Source organism: Anomalospiza imberbis, chromosome 18, assembly GCF_031753505.1.
Source record: "Anomalospiza imberbis isolate Cuckoo-Finch-1a 21T00152 chromosome 18, ASM3175350v1, whole genome shotgun sequence".
NCBI classification, from domain to species: Eukaryota; Metazoa; Chordata; class Aves; order Passeriformes; family Viduidae; genus Anomalospiza; species Anomalospiza imberbis.
Window position 1 is genome coordinate 6,325,561 of NC_089698.1, and position 27,298 is coordinate 6,352,858.

Sequence of the window (27,298 nt, forward strand, 5' to 3'; positions counted from 1 at the left end):
GCAGCTGTTCCTGAAGGTGAATTTGAGGGCCACCACAGCCCTTCTGCACTCTTCCTATTCTCAAATGTCTAGAAGGAACTGAAAGAAGTCACGTCCTGGAATCAGGGAAATCAGAGCAGGGCACTGCCTTCAGCCCAGTCATGGCCCCTTGCATCATGAGAGAGACACCCATTTCTTTAAAATATTCCCTCAGCTTCTGTTTTTTTTGTTTCACTTCCCTTCCCTTTGACACTGCAGACCTCAAGTTTGGGCTTTAGCACCCAGGAGCCAGCAGGCAGACCAGCCTGGGTCACTCCTGCCCCGAGGCCAGCAGTGCAGGCACACCTGGGCACCTGCCTGGCCCAGGGCTTTTGAAGAGCATCTGGTCCACCATAGGAGGTAAAGCAGGGAACAGTCAAAGGGCTCTGAAATTCATACTTTGCCAGGTAATTCCCTTTATAAGCACTGTCCTTTCTATACGACAAGCATGCCAACCTACACAAACACTTTGAAGTTACTTTGCTCCAGAAAAATCTATTCCCAACCTCCATCCCCAACAGGAAACCACCCCACAGGGGCAGACGGTCACTGCCCTGTCTGAGCACAGTGGACACCAAAGGAGCAGCACAAGAACTAAACTCTGTACAAGACAGTGCACAGAGTTTCCAGGAGCCCCCACATAAATCATCTTAAACCCACTAAAATCACAGCCCAAGCCAAAAAACAGTTCCTCTTAAGACTGGGACATTTTTAATTTTTTTTAACTGGCAGATTAACTGGAAAACTGTTTTCATTTTGCATGGCTTTACAAGTTGCTCCAAGTTGTTTGCAGCCCAGCAATTTGAAATGTCTGCTCCTGCAAAGCTGTCTACATTTCTTGGCACAGCTGAGTTTTCCACTGCAGATCCCATGAAATTAATCTGTTCTTTAGAAAGTGAAAGTCAAACAAGGAAGTCCAGTTGCAGTTATGGGAATCTTCTCATGAGCTTTAATAGCAATTGAACACTGGGATAACTCAAGGCTTTGGAACAGTCCCCAGGCTTGAGACAGCAGACATGGGGAATGGACTGCAGTATTTGATGTTCTGCATCCCTGGATAGTGCTACTCCCAGCTCTGACTGGCCAGCATGGAGCACATACACCAGAGCCATGTCCCACAGGCTGTCTGGGGGGGGGTTGTGATGGTTAATTAATGTGGATTGATAAACGAAGGCAAACAGGACAAGCACACACCCACCCTGAGCACAATGCACATTTACAGGTGCCAGGACGCACCGCGTGCTGGCCCTGGCAGTTTGCGTCACACACCCCACATGTGAACCACCCACGCGCTGCAGCCCACAAGGAGATCTCCCCAGTGGTGCATCCTCCCAGCCTCATCCCCAACTGCAGAGACACATAAACCACAGGGGACAATGTCAAGGGAGGCAGTCAGCCCAGGTCTGGGATAAATCTCAGGAACCAGACACCTGGCGGGTCACCTTGCTCTGCTCCCCCAGCAGAGGCTTCTGCCTCTCTGGTGGAACTGCCTCCAGCAGCCATCCTGCAAGAGTTTGTTAAAACAAGCCCAGCAGCACCACTGCTGCCCATGCCAGAGACTTGAATCACGAGATCATAAACAGGGCTGATGGGATCATAACTAACACGCCTGACAGCTCTCGCTGCTCGCTCCACTTTTGTCTCACACAACAGGGACAAAAGGGGGCTTGGAGCTGAAAGAGAAGCCCAGGACACATCCCTGCAGCCTCAGAGGTGTTACTGGGCTGTGCTGGGCAGCAAACACAGCTCTTGTAGGGCACTGGAAAACAAGCTGCTGCCTTGTGCCCTGCATGCCTGAGCAGCTCAGGCAGGGACCCGGCCAGGCTCCCTCCCAGCACAGCAGCAGGAGCCCACGTGGGGAGCCTGGGATGGAGGGAGGGGGCAGGAGAGTGCAGCACAGCCCATGCTGGGCTCTTCAGCTGTGGGAATGTGAGAACCATGGTGAAAGCATATTCTTTGACTATAACCAGAAAATGAGACCCATTAATGAGTCATAAACTTGAAGGAAACTGCTGAAAATCAGCAAGAACTAGGAAAATACACTTCCTTTCTGCATCCAGAAAGCAAGGGTAGCAATATTCCTTACCTGGACAGTAAAACACTTCTCTGGGTCTGCAGTTATTAGGTTGAGAGCATCTTCTGGGACTTGAGCAACAAGGCCATGCTCAGGGAAACAAAGGCTCCTGTCCCATGGGGTAGAAGGCAGGGCAGCTGCAGGAGCAGCCCAACCCAGGCACCTCTGTGGGTATGGGATGAAGACAGATCAGCCCAGGGTGCTGCCTGGCTGAGTGGGGCCATGGCAGAGCTGGGGACACCCTACAGCATCACTAGGGAGGCAGGATGGCCCCAAACTGAGCCAAACCAGGCTCTTGTACCCCAGGTGTAGCCCATCATCAATCACATGCGGGTGAAGCTCTCACACACTCATCCCAAAGCAACTACTCTGGGGTGCAAGAGCCACCCCAGGCAGAGTGTGACCCCCTCCAGGGGGCTGACATCTCCCATTTATCATGTCCCACTGCACCCAGCTCGGGCTTCTATCAAAGGGGCAATCCAAAAATGCAAGTGGGCCCCTGCAATCCCATGAGCTGGGGAACTAAAAAGAGATAAAGCTTTTCTACAACTGCTGATTAGGTTATTTTCATGGATAAAACATTAATGATAGGTTTTTGGATGGTAAATGGGTATGGGAGGAGATGGATTTTCTAAGGTGTCAGAACATTTTGTTTCAACATTTTTCAAAATGAAAATGTTGACATTTTGCAAGGAAAAAAAAACTAATTTAGATTTTAGTTTAATATTAAATGTGGATTCATCAAGAGGAAAACTCCAGAAAATGATCCATTTTATGTCAAGCATCTTAGAACTTAGGTCAAAATGAAATTGGGGTTGAGATTTGTTTAATTAATTGATCCCTTCTGGAAAGTACAGCTTTCACTGGCCTGAAGTGATACAACCCAGTTTACACATTCAGGCATGGACATAGATAATTCTACATTCAAATAAAGGGGAAGTGGGGGAAGATAAGCCAGCTTGAAACACAAGGAATAGGTTGACAGAGGGAGCGAGATGTACAGGACTGAACAGTACAGACGTCAGGGGAGAATATTCTAAGCAAAACAAAAATTATGTACAAGTGCATAGACCCCACTGGAAAGGGATAGAGGATTTGGCATTATAGGGGAAAAGTAGGATGGAGAAGACAAGGGGCTTTGCAAGCATGCCTTAATCCCTTTGCATCCTCAGGCTAAGCCCGGCTTCAGAAGATACAAATGCTTAAATAAACATGAGTCAATTTATTATTCCTCTGTGTTTCAGATCCTCCTCACCTTCTGCCTGGCTCATTTACTGCAATTAAATGCTTGTAAACAGATTATACCCTGAAAGCTACATTTTCCTGGTAAGTGGTCACCTTAACCTCCTCTGCTTTGACTGTGGCTAATATTCCCCAGGTCACACTATAATCACTGAGTAATGGGAGCAGAGTGAATCACGAGGTCACTTGGTTGGACAAAACTCTCTCCAGCATCCAAACCACATCTGGGACTGGGCTTTGCTGGTGACTCTGACAAGCACTGCTTACACACTCAGGAAAAGGATTACTAATGTCATAATTCTTACAAATCTGAACAAAACCTGCCCTGTACACAGGACACACGCTGCTATATTAGGCTAGTAAGCATAATGACAAACTCTGCACTCCCCTGGGCTTGCTTTGTGCTTGGTTATGGCATTGTACACGTTGTGAAAACAGCAAAGTGGAGCCTGCTGTGACACAGTGCAATTTTCTGGAAACCAGAAAAGCTTCTCCACACCATTCTGAGAACTGGTGTTCAATTACCTTGCTTTTAACTCAGATCAAAATATTTTTCCTCACAACCAATACAGGTGTGGGGAAGTGCATGGCCAGCTTGTGGAACCCTTCAACAAGCCTGACTTTTAATGCTTTGTTTGGTTCTAGAGGCAAGGTTTGAGCTGAAATACTACTGACAGGGACAGAGTTTATTATGGATTCTCAAATGGGAAGCAAGTTCTGAGATGGTGTGGATGAGTAACTCCCCTGAATCAAGGAGGGTCACCAGTTTACAGTAATTGGCAGCCTTGCTCTGTATTTTCTGCCCTCTAATTCAGACTGTCAAACTGCATTTATTGTCTCTGCCAGAAAAAAACCCCAAAACATATATATAACGGAGAATAAACAATCTTGCCACATTCAGATTAGAAGATTTTGCTCTCCTGAACAGGTTTAAGCAGATAATTTCTCTCCTATATTTCTCAGTGCCCGCCCTTCATCTCCCCCAAACACAAAATAGCTCTGCAAAAATGAGTAAGAAGTCTGAAGTTGTCATGGAAAAGAACTACATTGCCTAAGCTGAGCTTGTAGCATCAGTTTCACAGCTGAGTGGTGCCTGTCATGGGCTGATCTCTCCACATCCCTTTGGAAAAGCAGCCTGAAAGTCAAGACTTGTGCTCTCCCCCAAGCCAACACGCTGTGCTGCCCTTGAGTGCCTCAAGCCCAGCAGAACAGAGGAAAGGAGGCTGCTGCATGCCCCTCACTACAGGAAGCCAGCTCTTTGTTTTTACATAATCATCTCTATTCTGAGCTTTATGAAAAGTTCATAAAAGGGAAGGAACAGAAAGTCATGGTGACAATGCAGCCCAACTCAGAGATGCAGTGTGGTACTTAGCAGTGTTTACCTGCTCCAATAATTCTGATCCCAGGGCAGAGCACTGAAGATTAGCTCCAGACCTCATTAGGCAGGATAGAATTATGTGGGTTAACAAAGTAATACTCTTGGCTTTCTCTTGCATTTTAAAAGTGGCTTGAGACCTATAAAATCCCTTTGAATTTTATTAAAAGTCTTCTGCAATCATTTTTCATCCTGCAGCCCAGTTGAGCTGAACTAATAAATTAGCATGTTATCTGTGTGGATATCCATTAGAGCTTCAAATGAAGATTATTAGAGCCAAAGAACTAACAATGCCACTTACAGCTGGGGAGGAAGCAAACTGCTTCAGTGAGCAATGGGCACGGAGGATAACGAAGGAGGGACACATCAGCACAAGGAGGAGCAGCTCCAGCTGCCCAGGAGGAGGCTCTGGCCACCCCAGGCAGGCAGCCAGAGGCAGGAAAAGCCAAGCAGGAGCTGCTAGAGTTGAGTTTGTGTGAGAGCTCCACTGAAGGCTGGGAGCCCAGGCACATCCCACAGGGTGCTGTGTGGCCAGCGTGGAGCTGCTGCAGGCTGCCAGAGCCTGGGCTCACCCTGCAGCAAGCTCATCACGAGGCAGGGTTTTAAAGGAAATGTCATCACATGCTGCCTGGCTCACTGAACCACAGCAGCTTGGTTGTGCTTCCCTGGGCTCTTTTCTTTCCCTTAAACAAGACCCTTTTCCAGGGCTCCAGCCACAAACTCACTTCTCAGCTCCCACCTGCATCAACACCAATCTGACATTCATGTGGGCATGGGTTGTTCTTTCCCAAAAGAAAAAAGCTCCTGCCTGAGCTTGAGCTTCATGATGTGATACACAAAGTGAATTTCAAGATACATCTCCAAGCTGCTGCTCTTCCCCTGGGGTCATACAGTCAACCATTTTAGAATGTCTTTATTTTCAGCCTTCATCCTCTTCATCTAATTCCTTTTCACCTCCCACTCCTATCCTTTATTACTCTTCTATTATTTTCTAAGAGGAAAATGTTTCTTTTTTACTCTCAAACTCTGTTCTTTTCCTCCTGTCATTCCCTTCATGTCTCAGCCATGATGGTATTTTTGTTCATGCAATAACTAGTTTGCTCTTTCTCCTCTTCCTACTGGGCTACTTTGATCTACTGCTCCTGTGTCTGTTTTACACATTCCTTTTCCTCCCTCCAAAGACACATCAGCCTATTTCCCATTCCCTCCTCCTTACTCATCTCTCTTTTCCTGCTCTGATCTATTCTTGCTGCACCAAGCTCGTTTCATGTGGAGATGGATTTAAAACCTGCTCTGCTGCCCGGATGGGCACTACAATAAGTGCTGAAGGATATGGTCTGTCAGTCCAGTCACCCTAAACCAACACAGGATGCCACTGTAACACCCTGCCCATGCTTTATTAAAAAGAACAACACCTGAATTCCAGAGGCAAACCTAACCCAGGGAGCACTAGGGACCATAAACCCTCGGTCACTGCAAGTTCAGCAGATCAAGTTGCAGCACAAACCTGGAAAAGCCCCCAGGGAGCTGTCTCACTGCCTGGATCTTTGACAGGAAGTGTGCCAACCAACAGGAATGGCCTTTTTGTTGTCTGTAACCAAGAAAATCTCCCCAAAATGAACAAAATTCACTTGCAGCTTCACAGTATTGTGGAAAGAAGAGCTTTTAGAGCTGTGTACAGTTACAATAAATCACAGCAGATTTGACATCAAACAGGAGGGAGCCTGTTGCCCCCCCACCCCCAGCAGAAACAACCTGAGGGTGGAAATTACTCTTCCCCTCCACATGGCAGCCACTTGTAACCATTGTCCCTTGCCTGAGAACCTGTCTAAAACCCATGCTTTTCCACCCTTGCCAAACAAGACGTCAGCACTCTCTGCAGCTTCTCCTCCTGATGAAAACACACTTCTACCTAACCTAGCTGCTTCAGGGAGCTAGCAGGTAACAAATGGCACAGAAACTGCTGTAGCATCCTCTCCTGAGACAGAAAAATGCTTCCTCAGAGGCAAACACTGTGAAACAGGGGCTTTTGCAGCCAGAGCATTTGGACAAAGAGCTCACATTTGACCATTTGGTGCCCAGCAAGTGCCCACTGGGCATCTGGGCTGGCTGCCAGGCCATTTGTCCAGCTGCCTCACCTCCAGGCTGCGATGAGCAGCACTTAATTCAAAGGTTACAACAGAGTTTTGGCCACTTCAATTCATAGTACACCATCCAGTGATTTCATTAATGCTGTGGAGCTCTGGGACTCTTGCAAATGCTGGCATTCTCCTGGAAAGGACTAAAGAGGCTTACTGCATTTTCCTTGTTCCAGACTGGAGAATAGGGGAACAAAGTGCTGTGCTTGCTGTGATAGGAGTGGTCTGCCAGCAGAGCAAGTCTAAGCTAAAAGACCCAGCTGATGGCAAACGAAGAATAGTTAATTTACCAGAGCATTTGCAATGCCAGTCCCAGAAATCTGGCCTTGCTTCTTTTACCTCAAACCAACACGTGAATCAATCATTTTCAAGATGAAAACTGCAATGAGAGTGACAATAATGACAGCAACCTGCAAGAGAGCTCTGCATGCACTCCAGCACCCATGAAACAGCAAAGTGGCCAGAGCAATCTTTGTGGCATTGCAAAGGTTAGGTGCAGGCTGCCCTTTGCATGCCCCAAATCCAAACTTGGGCTGTGTCTGAGTAGGGAGGCAAGGGGGGAACTGAGCTGAAAGAAGTCTCAGAGATTGCTTCACACACACACAGTGCATTGTTCCATAGCAGTGGTCTGAAACATTACACTCTCACAAGGCTGTAACTGCATCACTTAGAGCCATTACACAGGCAAAATGCAGTTCAATTTGGCTGCATCTTGCTTGGGTTTTTTAGCACAGATGGGAAGAACTAGAAGCCTCGTGAACTTCTGTAAGCCCATCCTAAATAATTTCAATGAAATGTAAAGTATCATGCCTCAAGTCAGTTCAATCTCTGGGGCATTAAATTAGCCCATTTGTTGAATAAATACCATTATTTCTATGTAGAAGGGAGCAGTTCAAGTAGCTGACAAGTATCTATTGCCACTTTGACATTCAACTGTCCCTGCTGTAATGGGCACAGATCTCCTGCATCCTAGATTCCAGCAGTATGGCCACGTCTCAAATGCTGCAGAGCATCAAAAATGTCACAAGACACCTACATTGGGGCACCTGATCCACTCCCACGTGCCCCTGCAACAGCAGGTGATGTAACGTGATAAATCTCAGTGTGGAAAATCCCTCCTCTGCACAATTTCCAACCCACTTCTGACCATGAGGCCTCACAAAATTACCTCAGGGTACAAAGACAGTTGATTTAACAACAAAGTCACAATTGTTAGTATATTTATGTATGGCTTCAATATTGTATATATTTGTGTCTCCCCTTTTATTTCTGCTTACCAGTGGTGACCAAATTTTCTCCTTGGAGGTACGGTGAAAGCCTGTGGGCTCAGATCAGGCTCCAGTCAAGGGCAGCATTTGTTCATAAACTGAAGTGACACAGGTTAATGGAGAAGAAAGATAATTTCATTACCTGAATCTGAGCAGATCTCATCATATGAGAAAAAACCTTAATGCAGTGCTGATGGCAAATATAAGTAGATACCTTAATAGCTGTCATCACTGCCTGAACCATATGAACACCTAACACAATTGCTGTGCTGCAAAACAGCTTTTGACCTGCTGGTAACATTTCATTTTGAACTCAGCACTAGCCACAAAACCCAAGTCCATTGAACCTGTAAGGATGTACACAGTGAACTCCTAGCCTTGAGGTCAGATGTTGCCTTACTTGGTGAAAATTGATTAGATTTGTCAGGCAAATAAAATTCTTTATTAAATTTTCCCTGTTGAAACTTTGCTGGTGTATTTTATTTTTTCATTAGAGCACCACTAAATTTGTCTGAAGTAGTTAAGAACATTCATAAGTGATATGGCAGTAACAATTGGACCAAGCCACAGCAGAAACCCCTCAGGAGAACACATTTTGCCTGTGGAACTAAACTCCAAACACTGCTGATTTCAATTTCTCCCTGCCAGAGGGGACCAGAAGAGAAATTAAGCTAGAAAGTTCAGGGTTTTTTTTTTTATTTTTATTTTTAAACAAGAGAAAATAAAACCCTCAAAAACACCTCTCCTCACTCACACAGAGTCTGCCAGGAGGGACAGCACAAATATTTCAGAATTAGCTGTGAAATTTGGCAACAAGCATCAGGGCCAGGCACTCAGCAGAGCTGCCTCTCACCCTCCCCTCTGTGCTCCCCACTGCCCTCTCCACACCAAACACATCCCACGCCTGGGGAATTAGCTTCAGTTGCCCCAGTCTGATTTCTAATTATGATGCAGGATGCACAGTGATAAATTTCCTATGGGATACTCATTATATAGAGCATATGAATGTGCTGTAATCAGGCGTATTTGTTGCTATGGAAAAACACAGCAAGCACGCAGAGCCTTCTGTGTGGCATCTTTAGTGTCCCTGCACTCAGATTCCTTGGCAGTGTGTGGCATAGCAACATGTTATCTGGCACCAAAGCCAAGGACCATGCAAGTTTCAGCTGGCAAACTTGAGGGGTTTTTTAGCCTATTGCGACTTCAAGGGGTGTGGGATGGTATAAATTTGCATTATTCCCTTTTAAAGCAAAGAGATCAAAGAAAACTGTCAGAGAAAGCAGGAGGTTTAGAGTGTGCCCTTTCCCTCCTCCTGTTTGCTGCCTTCCTCATCTGCAGACTGGCCACATCCCTTCCAGGAGGTGGGATGGGATTGCTGGTCCTGTATTCATGTGCCGTGGCTACACAGGGCCAAGTGTGGCTTTCCCTGTGCCCAGGTAAAGGGGTATTAGCCTGAACAGCAGAGGGCAATGTCCAGGTAGGACACACCATACTAAAGGGAAAAAAAAAAAACCAACAAAAAACCAAAAAAGTCACTCACTCTGCTTATTAATTAAATCCCGTGTTAATCCCTTCTGTGAGAAGCTGGTGGAGGTGGGGAAGGTGCCAAAGCACAGTTCTCTCTGTGCTGCTGAATTAAATGGATCTTGAGGCACATGGGAACACTCGGCCCGTTTGTTTTATGCCTCCCATACTCTAAAACACTTAACCCGTGGCAGCAGAGCACATTCCCTGTGGGTTTGCACAGTCTCCATGGAGAGACAGGACAGCAGCAAAGCCACCTCATTCCAGAGCCTGCTCCTCCAAAGGGACAGGGAGGCAATGCTCACTTTCATCTTCTCTAAACAACTTTCAGCTCCGCATTGCTGGAGGCTCTGACCCAGAGTCTGCTTCTGGTGAGGCTGTGCTTGATGCGAGGAGTGAGTTGGTGTAGCTGAAGAACTGCCTCCACACCTGTATGGCCCACACAGAAGTTAAACTGGGACAGTCTCAGCAGTCTTCTGCTGGCATGGCCAAGCACCCACCAGAGGGATGTGGATCCTCCCAGCTAAATTCTTAGAAATTCTTCCTTTCAGGAAAGCAGGGTCAGTTCTTCTGGTGGACTTTTGCTAGGCTGTGTGCATGAAGCTGGGAGCAGGCCAGTTTATATGCATAACACTACAAAATCAGGGCTCCTCACAGTGCACAGCTCTCACAGCAGTCTGGGACAGAGGCTTGGCTTAGCTTGAAGCCTGACTGCCCAGAGAGGAGCACAACTAATGAGGGACATACCCATCCAGGGAGCCTTGTGGCTTTGCTGCCATTCTTGTCCTTATTCTTATCTGAGCATCTCAGGATATTCCACAAAATCAGATTAATACCATCACTCCTACTCCTTTTGAAGGCTGGGAACCAGGGAGCAAAAACTAGAAAGTTGTGTTTCATTTTCCTGCCAGCTCCTCTTGGGTTTTGAGGGGACACCACACTCTTAGCCACGTGTGTGTACAGCCCCTCACACACCATCCCAATATCCCAGATGGATAATATTATCCTACTCACTCCATAAAAATTTACCAGCATCTCAAGCTCATATCATATCTCCCTCCAGAACAAGTTCACTGATGAAAACTCATCTGCAAAGAGGCTGTGATATTAAACTGAGCTGACAGCAGACCAGTGACTGCCACACTCCCCAGCCCCTGGCAAGTAGCAGGTTAATTGTGAAGTGTTATTCATCCAGCTTGAAGGAAAACTGTTCAAAACATAGCTGGTTTTGTTAGCACAGCTTTACACAGTGCTTATAAATGAGGAACTGGACAAGAAATGTGAATACACTGTTTCTCAAACAAAACACACATAAAAGAGTGAAACTCCCCTCCAACTTCAAGGGAAAAGTGTCTCATTTGCTGATGCCAAATACTGATTTAAAACACTGACAGACCCAGACCACTAAAACTTCCCGTAATAAACTGTGGTTTTCAGTGTTGGTAAAAAACCTCAAAACACAACAGGAAATGAGGCAAAGGGTTTGTTTTGTTTCCCCTACTGGTGCTTATATAAAAGGGAAATCGTTATTGTCTATTGCTAAATTCATAACTCAGAAAAAAAGACCTGATCCTCCCACTCCCCTGCCCCAGCCCCTCCTTGATCCCACGCTCCCACGTGTCCAGGGGAGCTGCACCACTGAAAGAGGCACAGGTCTAGGTCATGCCAGGTGCAAATGAAAACAGAAGTCTGCTTTTTTTTGGAAAAAACGTTCCAAAACCGCTTTTCTTTTCTGTCAGCTGCACATTGCCAACACCACCACCATCATTACCACTGGGGGCTTTGGGTTTAAAAGTTTTTGGTGGCTTTTTGACTCTCTGCTGCATATATTGATATTTTTAATCTCTCTGCTGAAATGTTCCATAGTCCCATGGGGCTTTTCTCTCTCCAAGCAGAGGAAACCAACACCCATAAAGTTTTTTTCCAACTCTGAATTGAGTGTGAATGTAAGTATTTGAGGTTGCACTCCCAGTCTTGGGGACCAGTTACACTTCTGGACCAAGCTAAGTTTTACAAAACTTGAAATGTAAAAATCTGCTTTTTGCAATGATTTCTGCCTAGAAACTATAAATAGGGGGTTTTTTTTTAAATCCATAGAAATATTGCAGACACATTTCCCCAACTGTGTTCAAATTAGCTATGAAAGGAGCCTGCTAACCAAGGCAGTATTAGCACATGTGTAGCAGAGCAGCTCTCTGCAGCGTTCATCTGCCTCTGCCACACTGCATTTATCCCCAAAGGACAGCAAACACACAGGACCAGCTCTCTGGAGTGAGGAGCGCTGCTGTCCTGTGAACAGAATCCAGCACGGGCAGCTGTAGATAGTGAAGGGGAAAAAAGAAACAGAAATTACCTTGGTTTTGAAGACAGAGTCCAAAGAAATCACAGTAACGATCCCCAAGCTGCGTCATTTTGGAGCTCAGCCAGAAGGTGCCATAAATAAGGTCTGGAGGGCAGGATGCATTAGGGAGGCACGGGCACAGTGTTCCCATGAACAGAGATGGCAATCTCTGCTCAGCTGCAAAGGGCTGCAGCTGCTGAGTAATTGCTTCAATACCAGTGGTTTCAGAGAGGGCTTATCAGCCCGCCCTGTCCTGCCCTTGGAGTGGGAGGTTAAGGTCCAGGGACAGAGACAAATTTAGAGGGACAAAGAGATGATAAGTAGAAGGAAGAGGAAGGCCTCTGCTTGCTTCCCATTCCACTTCTAGTTTAGAGAGATAAGGATCCTTTTCTTTTTGTCAGAGCAATAAAAGGGAAATGGATTAACTGTGTTGGCCAGGATTTTCACTGTGGAGCCTGAGGGAGGGGGATCAGCCAGCCTGGGTTGTGAGTCCCTCCTGATGTCTGACTGTGGCATTACTGATACCAACTGTCCTGGAGGTAAACAAAGCCTCTTCCAAATGGGAATTCACCTCAGTGTAGCTACTCACTACTTCACGTGAAAAAAATTACTGGTTTGTATACTTTTGCCAGAGCAGATGGGATTTTTTCAGCAAAAAAGCTAGCACAGATTTATTAGCTGGGGCACAGCAGTGAGCTGATGCTACTTCTACAGCTTCCAGGTAGCAATAAAGCAATGCCCAGCAGTTCAGCACACAGGAGCTCATCTGTGTCTGTTCTGGCCTGAAATAAGACCCCTTAAGAGCATTAAAAATAAAAAATAAATAAAAATACACCTTTTAAACCTGAATCTAGCAGCAGTGAGAGGCAGGTAAGTGGGAAGAAGGAACCCAAAAGCTTCAATGAAAAATTTATGCTCCCTTCATTTTCAGGAAGAAAACATCCAGCAGTACATCGTGCTAACACGGCACTGCTGTTCTTAGAAAAAACCTTTGCAGTGGGCTCTCCTCTTGGCAGCAAAGCTGCACTCTGCTTCTGGGCTGAGGCTTGTGGAGGGACCATGTGCCCTCAGCCCAGGACCTCCCACTTCATTGCGCTGCTGGGAAGGGCACTGTGGAGGGGCACAGATGATTATCTCAGAACAGCATTTTTTTAGTGGTTATCCATGGCTACACTCAGTTTTGTCAAACAGTACAGCACTGGGATGATGTCACTTCTTAAACCACAGTTTAGCATAATTCTTAGGTGCCTCATTGAACTCACAGGAAATTAAGCAGATGATTATCTAATCAAGAGCACAAACTGCAATAATTTCCCCTTATCTCCTCATCAGCCTAAGATCTCAAAGCAATTTACAGAATGAGTGAGTCAAGACATGTAGCTCATCTCCAAAGGATGGTACTGTGCCATTCTACAGATAGAGAAACTGAGGCACAGGAAACAAACTTTCACTTTACTCTATGACCACCCATCCAAATCAAGGAGGGTGACAGTTGAAGTGGGAGGACGAAGGGAATAAGGACAGCCCCAAAAGCCTGAGTTACAGACCAAAGGGTGGATCAGAGCAGGAAAGACCTCAGGAGCAGCCGCTGCTCGGTTCTCTTCCAGGCACACACAAAGTCTCTCTCCCTGCATCAATAGGTACAACACACGTGTTGCTCTGTGAAATCCATCCCTACACCACTCCGGTGACTTACCAGCCCTCTGCAGCAGGGGAGGGGTGATGGATTCACATTAACATGCATCCCGGGAAGCAGGCACATCCCCAGGGGAGCAGCGTGATTCATTTTTAATGATACTTCCCCGAGTCTGTAGGCCCATAAGCCAAGAATTACAAGCCTTGAAAGTCATCACTGCTGGCTGAGCTGTTGTTGGTGAAGGAGGGTTTCCAGCCCAAGTGGGAGTCGTTACAGCAGAGGGATCATTTTAAACTAAGTGACAAGAATCTATCAGGGGAAGGAAAATTACACTTTCCAACAACTGAAGAAAAAAATAATAATAAAAAAAACCCCAACCACTTCCTGCCAGAAATTCTGATTCAGAAACAAGACAAGAAGGCAAATTGTATCCCCTAGTCTACCCGGCATGGAGCAAACCTACACACATAGGTCAGAGGCCTGGCAAGAGCCTGAGGCTAAACTAATTATTGTGATTTGCTCTTCTTTTGTAATTAATCTAGGAAAGGCTTAAGGCTGTTAGCAGCTTTAAAGAAGTAAATCTGAAGGACCAATTAATTAAGAACAGCAGTGCTTAATGAGGACCTTTTGGTTCTCTCATGTTGATTGTTATATTTGTTGAAAGTTAAGTTTCCGCTGTCTGTCAGATCTTGTCTAGTCTTGTAAAATAGATCTTCTTACTTGGTGCTTAACCACTTGACACTGGAACAAAAGCTTTCGATTACAAAGCAATTTGTGGGGATTATAATGGAATGAGCTACGCCCACACTCCCTGATTTAACAATCAATTTCAAGCAATGTTCAGTTCAACCCAGAAGGCTTAAGGATCCTGAAAGTACAGTTTGGATCTCCTGGTTCCCTGCCTCCAGGCTAGACCCCACAGGTGATAATGGTGGAGCTAAGTTGAAGCATGCACCTCAAATCCTCTGAAAACAAAATAGGGATGTACTTTTCCTTACTCTTGTCTCAAATTGGCATTTAATCACCCATCTCTCTCCACATTTTCTGTGTGTCAGTCTGGTGCAGACCAGGAAAATCATGGCCTGCTGCACAACCCAGAAGTGAAAGTCAGCTGAGCACCACAGAGATACAGACACATCTTTATCCTCTCACACCAAACATCACAGAGCCAAACAGTCAAACCACATCCTGAAAGAGATCCTGCACCAGCAGAGCCCTTCACCTGAGGCAAATGCAGTTGGGTGCAAGAGGAACAAGACACTAGAGATGTCACAGCCAGAGCTGACAGGAAAGGTCAGTGCTGGTTCTGCTGTGCTCCTCAACACCTTACGTGATTTTCTCACACGTGGAAAAAAAGTTGATGCTTCAATTTATTTAATTGGAGGAACAAATAATTCACCCCAAGAACAGCCTATTTTTTTCTGCTTCTGTTAAGATGGATCTCTGAACCAAGTCAGAATGGGTCTTCTGTGGGGAGAAACATGGACAAACACATCGCCTAGAGGCCCTGAGCATCTTAGAGAGACCAGCAATATCATTCATCAACTGAGGGAGGCACCTGCCATTCACAAACACCAGGACCTCTGCCTGTTCTGTCTTTATGTAAGATAAACACAAGTGTTTTGTGCTGGAAGAGAGACACCAGCAAAGGAGTAAACCAGTGTGAAAGGAACAAAGATTAGGTTACCAGCTTACCTCAGAAACAGTCCTTTGTAAACAGAACTGGACTATTTCGCTTTGCAAGGAGAGCAGACATACCCATGCTGTTCTCTTTCAGACACCTTCCCTGTCATCTGTCCCCACTGCCAGCATTTTTCACATGCAGCAAATTAATTTTACATTCTCAGCAGGCATTTCTTCTAGAGACCAGCCAACTTCCTGATATTTTCTGTTCAGCTTTTTTATCTGCAGATCTATTTTAAATAAAAAGCTATGTGTTTTACAAAACATGAGTGCCAGTAACACAGAGGAAGAATGTGACATTTTTCTCCCCAGGATATTTTGACTGACACGTGAAAAAGTCTATAATCTTACATGGGCTCAAGCTGCTCATGTTGACATCCAAATGTTTGATGAAAAAGAGCTTGACTGCCTTCCACGAAAGGTGTAGTCTTCTGATTTAGTCTCTTTAGCCCAGAAAAAAAAATGACCCCAAGCTCTTTCTCAAGGTATTTTATTTTATTCCCCTGTCACAAATGAAGCAGATGAATTGTGGGTGAGTTGACTTTCAACTCCCTAACCAAATCTCCATGCAATACCTTGTTTATTTTCATCATGTTCTTATACTACCAGCTGAGCCTGTTCCAAAAGCCACCTCAGCTCAGTGCTCAGCATGGTGGAAATGCTCCCTGGCTTTTACAACTATGTGATCATTAACTCAGGGGCCTTCTTAGAAGCTCCTCACAGTGATCCCTCATCATCCTCCTGGAGAACCAGCCACCCTGCAGACCAGGGAGCATCTGCCTGTGGAAGTGAAGAAGCCTTCCCTATCCCACACCACCACTGTGCTGCCTCATCTCAACGCAAGTCAGCTTTAAACCCCTCCCAGACAGCAGCACAAAACTCCAAACAAGAGCTAGAGCAACATTTTATAAGTTTTTTGTATTCTCTGGTTCTGTACTTGAGTGAAAGCAAGAGAAAAAACATCCCCCAAGGGTTTTCATCCTCAAACACCACAGTGAAAACTCTGCGAGCTTTGAGTCAGTTTTAGACTTATTGTGTCATCAGATATTGGGAGAAACAGGCAGAATTCACCACTGAGCATTGCCGGGCATGGCAAATCTGCTGGAAACTGGGTCTCTCTGAGCAGAAACCCACAACATCAGCTCTGCCACCCAGAATTGTAGAAGTACATGCATTACCAATGAGAACAAGTAGCTAATCTCTCCAGGATGAGGACAAACACAGATTTCATACTGACCCTTGCAATGTGTCAGCACTTAGGAGTTCAGTTTGTGCCTGAGCCATATCAGCACATAAGACAGGAAATAATATATGAAAGATAAAAAGCTTATTCTGTAGTGCAGGGAGAGGTCATCTGTCCCTGCTCCACACTAGGTTCTGAATCCAAGCACTGGGGCTGGGGAAGCTGGCAGCTCCCTGCTGCATCCGCAGACTCCAAATGTGGGATGTGTATCTGTGTCAGCAGGTGTTACCATACTTCACTTCAGAGAAAGGAAAACTTGGGGCAAACGCTGGAAGAAGGAGATTTGTTTCTGGTTCATGCAGATACACAGAAGTTGACTGAGGGAACTGATGGTGGGGGGGTAAATGCACCTCTTCTGATCCTGGGTTTGGACATGAGTAAGGTAATTTTGAAAACTGCAGAGCTAGAAGAGATTGCTACAGAGTCACAGCAGGGCTAATGCCTGAAAGGACCAGGGCCTTAGGATTAGCTCTGAGCATTTCATGGTCACTTAACTGTGGCTAACTCCAGTTTTGATTTACTTTATGGTAAGGGAAAAAAAAAAAAAGGGGGTGTGGGGGAAGGACAGCTCACTGCAGAGCTGTTAAAAAACAGGCCTAGCCTGAGGGATGAGGCTGGCAAAACCCTACTCTTATATTTAATATTAGTACAAGCACAACTGGGCATTGCTGGACCCAACCAGCCTCAGAGCTGCAAGGGCTGGATGTTTATATGTGCTCTGAGACCGGTTTCTTGCAGAGCTCCTGGTCTGAGAAAGCAAATATTTACACACAAGTGTTCCCCTGCTTATGTCCCTGTCCCACAGCCCAGCACTGCAGGTCTGGGTCTGACCCAGCTGGGCAGCCCCAGAGCCCATCCCTGCCCCAGGCAGGGCCCCGGAGCCAACCTGCTCCAAATCCTGGTCCTGTCAGCCCTCCCAGGGAACAAGAGCAAACACAGCCTGCGCAGAGGAGATAAACACCCAGAGGTGAAGTCAACAATTTGTGTCTGTTGATACAAACCCAAGCAGACAGAACCGTCTGCCACAGCACAAACAGGAGCCCAGCCCTGCTTTTTAACTTCACTTTCTACAGGAGACTGGGCTTCTTTTCAGCTCAGAGGCATGAGGGGAGCTATGGGCTCTCTAGCTGAGTGCTGAATATTAAACTCACTAAGATATTTCTCTTCTTAGCATAAGGTTTCCCAGAACTCATTTTCCAGCAGATCTCAGCTTGATGGTCAGCAGTTTTGCATAAGCACACACACACCAGCTTTGCAACTTCACAACCATAAATGCAAGACGGGCAGAAGACTGGCAAGCTGGTGATTGTTCTGGCTAGATGGCAACTGGGAAGAGAACAAAAAGTCCTGATCCAGCAAGGTTAATTCCTTGTTTGTTCAGTTCAACTTGGTAAAGACCATGGCAGCACCTGGCTGCTTCTAGAGAGGACAGAAGCGCATGAGTATCTGATTTGTTGAGTATTATCCCTCCAGACCTGGGCCTCAGCAGCTCTCTAGGACTGTGATTTTTGCATATTCACTTCAGAATAGGGCCCTCCTGGGAATGAGGGAATCCAGCAGTCGCTGGAAACACCGACTCCCTGCAAATCACAGAGTAGAAAGAAGTGTAGAGTGATTGTTTTTGCCATAATTCAGAGTAAATAAAAATCTAGTAAGATAATCAGGAAGGGACCATCTAAATGCTGTCTGTTTTATGCAGGACAAGAACACTTGTTTGGAAGCAATCAGAAGATGCTTGATAACATGTTTGCAGCTGTGTCACTGGTGACCTATCAGTCTCCTTACATATGAAGATGGATGTCAAGGCTGAGCCATTGTGTATTCTTGAGATACAAAGGAGAATACTTTGAAAAGTAGTCCCAGAGCACTCCAGTCATCACCATGAGATGAAGTACAATAAGACATGTGAAAAGCTGTGGCAGTTGTTTTATGTCTCATATGTGTCTTTGTGAATAGCAGCTTCAGTAATTTATGTTCCTGGTTGAAAAGCTTTTTGTAGCCTTAATACACAGAGTGGTTAACCCTTCTAACTCCTCAACTCAAGAATCTGTACCAGTCACTGAAGACAAATTGCAACATCCTTGGCTCCATCTCCAGCATCCTTTTTTGCATCTGCACACCAACATCCCTTATTTTCCAGGCATATAGACTGGCTGCAACCCTAAAGCACAGAAGAAAGTTCAGAATACTTCTTTTAGGGTATCAACACATGATTTTCTCTACCCTTCTGCCACCTACCTCTCCCTCAACATCCTTTATTTTGTTCCTTTGGTGCTCCGTCCTCTCCTTCCTGAAGAATTAATCTTTTCCCTTTGCTGCCTGTACATAGCCTGCCACCCAATCCTTCCTGCAAACATTTTGCAAGGGATCAATTCTCTACAGATCAATTCAACACAATTTCCAGTCTTTTTGGGCAAATACAGGTCTTTCAGAATGACCTCTACAAATGATGTTGAGATACAAAGAAACCCAAGTTGCACCCAACAACTGCTCACACTTTTTAGCTGGTAGGATTTCAACAGACGCACTTGCAGTGGTTTTGCATGTGTGTGAACATGCACACAATGAAGGAGGTGATTAAGAGAACAGCATCACCCAAAAAAAGAACAGAGAGAATAATTTGTTGTAATAATATCAGTAGAACAAGAATTTTAGTGCCATATGCTGTAAAACCAAAATAACCCTATCTTTAACTTGCAAAGGGCATTACCTCTTGCCTACATGCCTCTCTCCACCCTCAGCCTGCACTGGCCTGTGCCCAGCTCTGTGGGGTTGAGAGTCAACAAAACCCTCAGAGAACCAGTGCAGGGACAGGAGATGCACTGAAACCCTCTGAGGTGTTCACACGCCTGCAGGAGAAAGTGACACTGCCTCTGTTACATCCTGCTGCCACCACATGTCACTGTTAAGACAGAATGGCAATGAGTGACAGGGATTTTTAGGGAACCCTCTGAATTTCTCATGGAGGTGGACCCTGCAGTCCTCAAGAGCTGCCCCCAGCTGTACCTCAGCCAGCCCCTCTCTCCTGACACAAGTGCAGCATCAGGGCCTCAACAGCATTTGGGCCAAGATGAAAGCAGCAACAGAAGAAAAACACATGCTTGGAAGAGGGAAAAGAGGGGGAAATAGATGTGAGAAAAAGGATGTCAAGGGGAAGGACAAAGAGCAATGACTAAAGATCACTTGCAAGCAGAGCTAAGTTAGGTCCTTACCTCTGACAGTGTCTATCAGCAGTGAGCAATTTCACAACAATACAACCACGTCTACTTTAATACTAACAAAAAAACCCCCAAAAACCTTCAGTGTGCCCAAAATTAATAGCAGGTAAGCAGGGACCACTACTAGCTACACTTTGCTGTTGTGTTGGCAGCCCATCAGAAGCACAGCTCTCAGCAGCACTGTGACAGCACAGGCTAAAAAAGCCATTTTCACAATCATCCCCCTCTGCTCCTGCCCCTGCAGCCACAGGAGACCCTCTGCTCCAGTGCAGGTTCTGGAGCATCTTGTGCTTGGCCTTGTGTGCTGGCCTCAATTCTAGTTATGAGATCTGGGAGACTCATTTGAGATTAAACAAAGGACTAAAGATTAGGTGTTCTGTAATTTAGTACTTCCTTTGCCTGCTTTATGTTTAGCAGCTTTTGGCAGAGGAAAGGAGCAGCAGCAGCCAAGATGGGCTCTCTCTGAATCCACACAACCTAACCAGAAACAAGAGCATATACTTGACTCTAGTTAGCAAGAGAATTTTCATCCAGGGTCCCTTTCCAAACACTACACTTGCATTCATTTTGCCATCAAGCCATGTGGTTGTTTAACTAGGCTCATGGAAAACACATTAAAAAATAAACCATAGAGCAGATCCAGATGTTTTGAAATGCTAAGCTTAGTGCCTCACACTCTTCCCTCCTCATCCAGCTTAAAAAAAATTCCTGAAAAACTCAAAAGCATTCCTGAACTGGTTTGTCATGAGCCATTACTTCATACCAAAAAGTATACTCTAGCACAGACTTAAATAATCAATCTTTTAGCCATAAACACAATTACCAAAACACTTTGAAGGTTTGGATCAACTTCATGAAAGGATAAAAATTCTCTGCTCTCTCTCCTATTTTAAGTGAGAGTCTTGTTTCCAATAAAAGTTTCTCTTGACATTGAAAATATACACAGAGAGACAGGATGATATCCCTGAGTTCCAACCTCAAGATGATGCAGTAGGCAAGGAAGACTGGAAGAGAAGGAGGCAAAGGCACTTCACACATGGTTTCCAAGGTGTTCTGCACAAAGCTGGAGAAATAGAGCTCAGCAGCACTGCCCTGCTATAATACCCTCAAAATGGGAAGAAAACGAATTTTTGCCAGTTGTACTTAGTTCTGCAGTCAGCTGCCATTTCCATGTTACTCTTTTGTCCCACTCCTACGTTTTATTTCCAATACAAAGATTTTTAACCTGATCTCCTTCCCTTGAGCTGTCCAGGAACCTCCTCAATTCCCTCCCCACACCACATGTCAGACTCTTAATTCAAATAACTGCCAGGCCAGAATCAGTTACATCATTTTTCCCCCCTTCTTTTCCAGGTATTCTTCTAATGGTTCCTAAGTTCTCTCCCAGAATATTTCCTACAGCTTTCAGGCAGTTTGAGAAACAATGGAGATCACAATCTATTTTTTATAATCCTAGATGTGGTAATTGAAGCCTTACATCCCTGAAAAGCAGCTGAGGGTTGTTCTCTGGATGAATGTCAAGTGCATGAATATATCCAGCTTCACATTCAGCCATGAAAAGCTTTCCTGGGAAAGCCATTAAGCCTAGGTCACCACAATGAGACAACTGAGGTGGATGGCCACCTTCTTAGTCCCTCAGGCCCAGTTTTCAGGTTTATTTATGCACAAATATCAAGAATGAATGAGTCAACTTGTCCAGGTGCTTTTGAGAATGCCCTGAAGGTACTCATCACCAGCTATAAGCACTTCACTACCTCTGAAGCCTTGATCCACAAACTCTCCTTTACATATCGAGCACAGAAACCCCATAAGCCATCCAAACCTCCTAAAAATGAGGGGGTTTAGCCAATGGAATGGTCTTTGCTTCGAAATCATCCGCTGAGGTTCATAAAAAGGAAGGGGGAAACTCTTTTTTTCTAATAAAGCTTGCATCAAAATTGTCAATATAGTATTCCTAATATCAAAACTCTGGTCATGTCCTTGTATCCTCTCTGCACTCTTCTCCCTCTTTTCCCCCAACCCATTTGGTGGTGCCACTTTATCCAGGCCAGTTTGTGGTCAGTGTAAATCTTACATGCATTAGTGAAGATTTCCGCAACAGAGTTTTCTGTAAAAGCAAAGGATCTGGGTCTTTGAGACTTATCCTAACTACCCGTTGCACATCAGCTTTAAAATCAGCTCCAAAACATTTGGAAATTGTTACAGTCCACTGGCTCTGTAATTATAAAAAGCTGAAATTACTTTGAAGCTTCATTTAGAGAAGACTAATGCTGCAATTACTCAACAGAGCCCTTTGCAGCCTGATTATCAATGAGGTTTGTTCCTATCTGTGCACAAACCTGAGGCACAGAAGGGCAGGACACCACGAGCCACCACCCCCAGGCATCTCTCGTTAATGTGCTCCCCCCATAAAACAACCCGCTATCAGCTAGGAAAATAATATATTGCATGCTGGTTTAATTGTGATTTAGTTTCCTTGTAAAGCAGCGCATGCAAGAGGGCACTGAGAAAAGCTGGAATGTTTTACAGAAGAGGCCAGCAAATTGTGGCTCAGCTGTATGGGAGTGATTAGCACCTGCCTGTCGGTACAAAGCAGCAAAGCCCACAAACCATGAGCTCAGCGTTTGGCCCAATGCAGAGAATGAAAGGACTTAAGTTTTCCTGGGCAATAAATCCAGTGATTACTGAGATTATTACAACTCAAATTAACTCTCAACGTGTTGTTTTTTTTTTTTTTTTTTTCATAACAGCACAAATAGCCCTACTCAGATCTTGCCCAGTTGGGCACAAGCCTTAAAGGTATTGCTTCCTGTGGGAAGGAGAGATGAATCACATAGGAAAACCTGACCCTATGACCTCTACTCCACTCACATGAGTAGACTCTAAGCCTGATAAATCTGCTCAGCAATCAAGAACTCTCAAATTTTACAGATGTTTGTGATGAGAAAAACGTCTTCAGTTAAAAAAAAAAATTAAATCACAACTTTTCTCTCTACATGTTTTTCTTTAAATACACACACAAGTAAATTCATTCTGCCAGCAGAGAACAACTTTTTAGCAATTTGCTGACAAGCAAATAGTTTTGCCAGACACGTTAGCAAAATGAAAATACAGTTAAAAATAATTCCTATGTAAAAGCAACAGTTTATTTTGTTGGAGGGCTGGGTTGGCTCAGCTTGGGTTTGAGTTGTGTCTTGATTGGTTTTTTCTTTGTTTGTTTGTTGTTGGAGTTGTTTTACTCTGTCGGACTCATTTTAATTACAAAGCTAACTGTGAGAGTAAAGTTTGCAAAATTAAGGTCCTTGAGTTATTTGAGTGCTTTCAGCAAAACACACAACAGCCAAGGGGACTATTCTTCCCCATCAGGAAGATGCTGTGCAAGGGCCACCACGAGCCCTGGTGCACCCAGCTGACATGCAGAAAAAGTATTTCCTAGGAAATCTGCTAGGTCATAATGTTATTCATCCTCCAATTTATACATGCTGTAAATTAGTAAAAAAAAAAAAATAGAGTTGCTGCTATGGCAAAAATGCTGGTTAGATGCAGACAGGGTTATAAAACTAGGGAGAAGCATCAGTCTTCTCCCACAAACACACAGGCAGTGAGGAAGGCAACTTCCCACCCAGTCACTTCTTGCAGGTTTGGCTCTAATTCTTTTTACAGGCATGCAGCTCACTTTCATCGATAGGGCTGTGTGAGGAAGGCCCTAAATTCTTGTCTGTTTGTTAATATTGACTATCTTGTAGAGTGGAAAATGTCATTCTTCTGCCTATCAGTGCCAGGGAGACGATGAGCTTAGCAGGAAAAAGCAGCGGCAGGGTAACAAACATCTCCATCTCCCAGCACCTGCAGGGAGCTGGGGGAACACCTGGCATCAGCCTCGGTGCTGCTCAGGCTGCTGATGTTCTCTGCACAACTCCAGCAGCAGCTGCCTGCAGCACACCTGGGGTTCAGCACCCAGCCGGTCCCCCAAACATGAACCACTTTGGACACCACACTGTGGCCTCAACACCGCTGCAAGCATCCCTGGACCAGCACCCTGCAGCTCGAGGAGGGCTGGGGCAGACAGGGCGTTGCCACACCTCTTCAAGCAGACACCGCTTGGGAGAGAATGAAAGGCAGCACTTTCTCCTTGGGTAATACTGACACTTTCACTTAATTAAAAGCGTTTAATAGGCATCTCCCTCCCTCACACCTCCCTGCTAGCAGACACTTATTCAGAGCCGGAAGATTAACAACGCTTTTGCTACTTTGATGGTACCCAGCACAAACTAAAAGTTGAATGAATCTAGTTAGTCACTTCAAGTACAATGCCTTTTGTGTTACATTACTAGTTGTTTTGGGTGGTTTTTTTGTTGTTGTTTTTTTTTTTTTTTTTTTGGTAGCCTGACACCCAAACTATAAAGCAATTGGATACTTGTGTGTTCACAGTGTTCAGATTTTCTCTGTTAATGTAAACCTGCCTTAAAGCTTTGACTCAAAGTCATGAAGCCACAGGTATAGGAGAAGTGGGAATAATGTAATTGTTATGCAAAATTATTGACATCACTGCTTTATAGTTCTGTTTACCTTAGGGGCTCCTTTCAATGCCATGTCCTGTTTGGGAAGTCAGCTTTGAACCAGAACAGATACAGCACCACAGCAACCACAAAGTGAGCCTGAGTATCCCTGAGGATGGAGATTCCTCATGCCCTCTGGGCCCCAGCTCCAGTGCTAGACCACCCTCGTGAGGAAAAATAATTAACAAAACAACAGCAGTTCTCATACTGTAAGGTCAGCGAGGGGATTTGACTGTTAATCTTTTATCAAATGTGCAATCTGAAGCAGCAGTGGTGTGATTGCATTTCTGCCTGAACCGCTGACCTCTGCTGTGCAAGGCTGCCAAGAACACATGCACAAGAGGGGAAGAGAAACCCTTTCAAGAGCATCTTTGCTTGCTGCCCATTTGCTTGCTGAGGGGTAGGTTGTTCCTCTCCCTTCCCATGGAAGCAAGCTGTTGTTTCACTCCTCCAATAAAGCTGTTGGTGTGGTAAACTCAGCACTGAGAGGCAGAGTTCAGCAGTTCAGGAAGGGAGCTGTGAAGCAGCCCCAGCAGCATAGACTGCTCAACCCATGTCTGTTAAAAACCTTGCCCAGAGCTGCTCCTTCTCCATGTGGGTTTTTAGGTGCTGCTTTCCTCCCTTGACAGAAGTGCAGCTTGTAAACTGGGAGCTGCAGCTACTCCTGTTAACAGGCTTCTCACTGTAAGCTGAGCCACACGGTTCCTCTCTGAATATTTTATCTGTTCCTAGCATCGAGAAAAATTGGCTCCTTCCCTTTGGCCTCCTGCGTTGACCACAAAAATGAAGTTACAGGACGAAGTACCTCCCCAGCAGCAGCACAGCCACATCACCATGAACCAAATCCCCAGTTTAAGCCAAGTTTTTTTAGAGAACCCAGATTTATGGGCTCAGTAGGCTCGTGTGCCCATGTCTGCCTCTCTCTGCCCATCTCCAAGCTCTCAGACAGGATGCCCAAACCTATCAGACATCAAACCCAGATCCAGCAACCCTCTCAACTCTTCAAGTCATCACTCCCTTATCTCTCTGCAGGGCAGATGCCACTCTCCAGGGCCATGAAACTGTACCTCTATCACATTTTCTCATCCCTATATAAAGTCACAATCCCTTTCTCCCAAAGGCAACCATGAGACTACAGTAATGCTCAAAAATGAAAAAGCCTATGAAAGGTACAATAATTAAAATTCCTTTTTAATTCCTCTGCACAGGGGAAGGAGACAAAGTCTCCAGCACATGTTCTCCCACTACCACAACAGTTCGTGCATTGTGTTATAAAATTTTTCAGTGCCATTTATTTTTATTTGGCCTGTGAAATACTTTGGGGAAGGCCTCCTTGTAAATGGCCCATAAAATTTGACAGGAACTAAACCTCCTACTGTTTTTGTGACTGATATAAAAGGGAACCAAGTTAGTTGGCACCCTTAATGCATGTTTTATGGGAAAAGGAAGACTGTCCCCTGTACGAGCAGTCAGTTCCCGAGCAGGCTGAGCTCAGGCCTGTAAGGATCTTTTGTGGCCTTTTACGAGGTAAGGCTTTCCCTATAAAGTTTGGGCCTCACCACAAACCCACTTCCCTCTGGGCTCATCCATTAATAAGCACTTTCATTAAAATTCTACCTTTCTTAGGGAAACAGCCGAGCTAATTTAACAGGAAATTGACTTTTGCCGTCACCCGCGCGCTCTGGCTGCGGTGACACCGGCCGGCCGGCGTGGCCCAGAGACATCCTGCCATTAGCATTTCTCCTTCGTGCATCGATTTGCAAAAGCCACAGAGCTCCTGGCACGGTTTGGGGGAAGAGGAAATGGGACAGTCACTCAGAAGATGCAGCTGCTTTCAGATAAACACTGAGAGGAGATTGATCCCTTGCATCCTCAGCAATCACCAGCCTCAGGAAAGCACAGGAGCGGAGATGAAACTCAAGGACTGGGGGAAAATAGAGTGGGTTGTGGATCCAGTCAAGCACACAGAGGATGCACAGCAGGAGGAGATCTGCTTAAGGGGGATTAAGTGCAGGACAGGGTCACACAGACTCCAGGCAGCAATCTGGCTGTCAGTCCATGCTGTGCAAGCATCATCCTCCTCCTGAGGTGGTACTACAGTACCAAAGGATCAGTCTTACAAAGAAAAACCCCAACGTCCTGAGACAGGCTACATTCCAGAAAATAAATTTCATCATCATGCCAATACTTTTGGAGCAGAGTTCATTAAATACATTATATCTATCCTGTATATTGGCAAACTTGAAAGAATTAAGGACTTTTTTGGCTTTATTGTAAAAATCTATTTCATTCTCTTTTGGCTTCTAAGACAAGCTTTCAGGTGGAAGGCTGTACATAACACCACTGTATTTAGAAATGAAAAATCAGAAAAGACACTGACTCCATCTGTCCATAAAAAAAAAACACAGCATAAAAAATTCTATATGAATTTATTCTGCATTCTAGTGAGGTATCTCTCTGCATTTCACAAGAAAGTGTCCAGGGAAAGTGACAGGTTTATTTTTAGCCTTTCTTTAATCTTTGCAGAGTATGGCAGCAGATTGCAACCCATCATGAGTATCCCAAACTAGGCTGAGATATGCTGCTGAAAAAGAATGGATTTAGATTGACTGTCATACTGCAAAGATATGGAGATGTTCTTAACAACCAGCCCCACTCCAGCTATAAGAAATTTGATCATATGCATTTCATTCTCAGTGTCACATATAAGTGGGAGATACATTTGTCACTGGATAATACATTCAGAATTAACAAGAAGAACTTGTCAGGTTTTGGCTGCAACCACTGAAGCTAAAGCCTAGAGCGAAATAAACTGTCAGATCAGAGCTTTGTTAAAAGGATTAAACCCATTCTTAAGGGTGGAGCTGTGGAAGAGCTTTTAAGCTTTACACTTACACCTGAAAGGTTTTAAACCAGGTTTCTAAAAAAGACTGACACAAACCAAGTATTTTAAAAAACAACATATAATCTGACCTCAGA

General features: G+C 45.1%; 2 long non-coding RNA genes across 3 annotated transcripts; one reads left to right on the forward strand and one right to left on the reverse strand.

The window, feature by feature from the left end:
- Positions 1–712: 712 nt before the first annotated feature.
- On the reverse strand, positions 713–1,724 carry LOC137484998 (uncharacterized). 2 transcript variants are annotated; one of them, XR_011005142.1, is made up of 2 exons: positions 1,461–1,724; positions 713–904 (listed from the first exon to the last, which is right to left on the reverse strand). It is a non-coding gene; the product is annotated as an uncharacterized lncRNA (long non-coding RNA). The 2 variants fall into 2 exon arrangements; XR_011005143.1 differs by having other exon boundaries at positions 713–965.
- Positions 1,725–23,913: 22,189 nt separating this feature from the next.
- On the forward strand, positions 23,914–25,325 carry LOC137484695 (uncharacterized). Its single transcript, XR_011004971.1, has 3 exons — positions 23,914–24,017; positions 24,146–24,257; positions 24,335–25,325. It is a non-coding gene; the product is annotated as an uncharacterized lncRNA (long non-coding RNA).
- Positions 25,326–27,298: the final 1,973 nt, after the last annotated feature.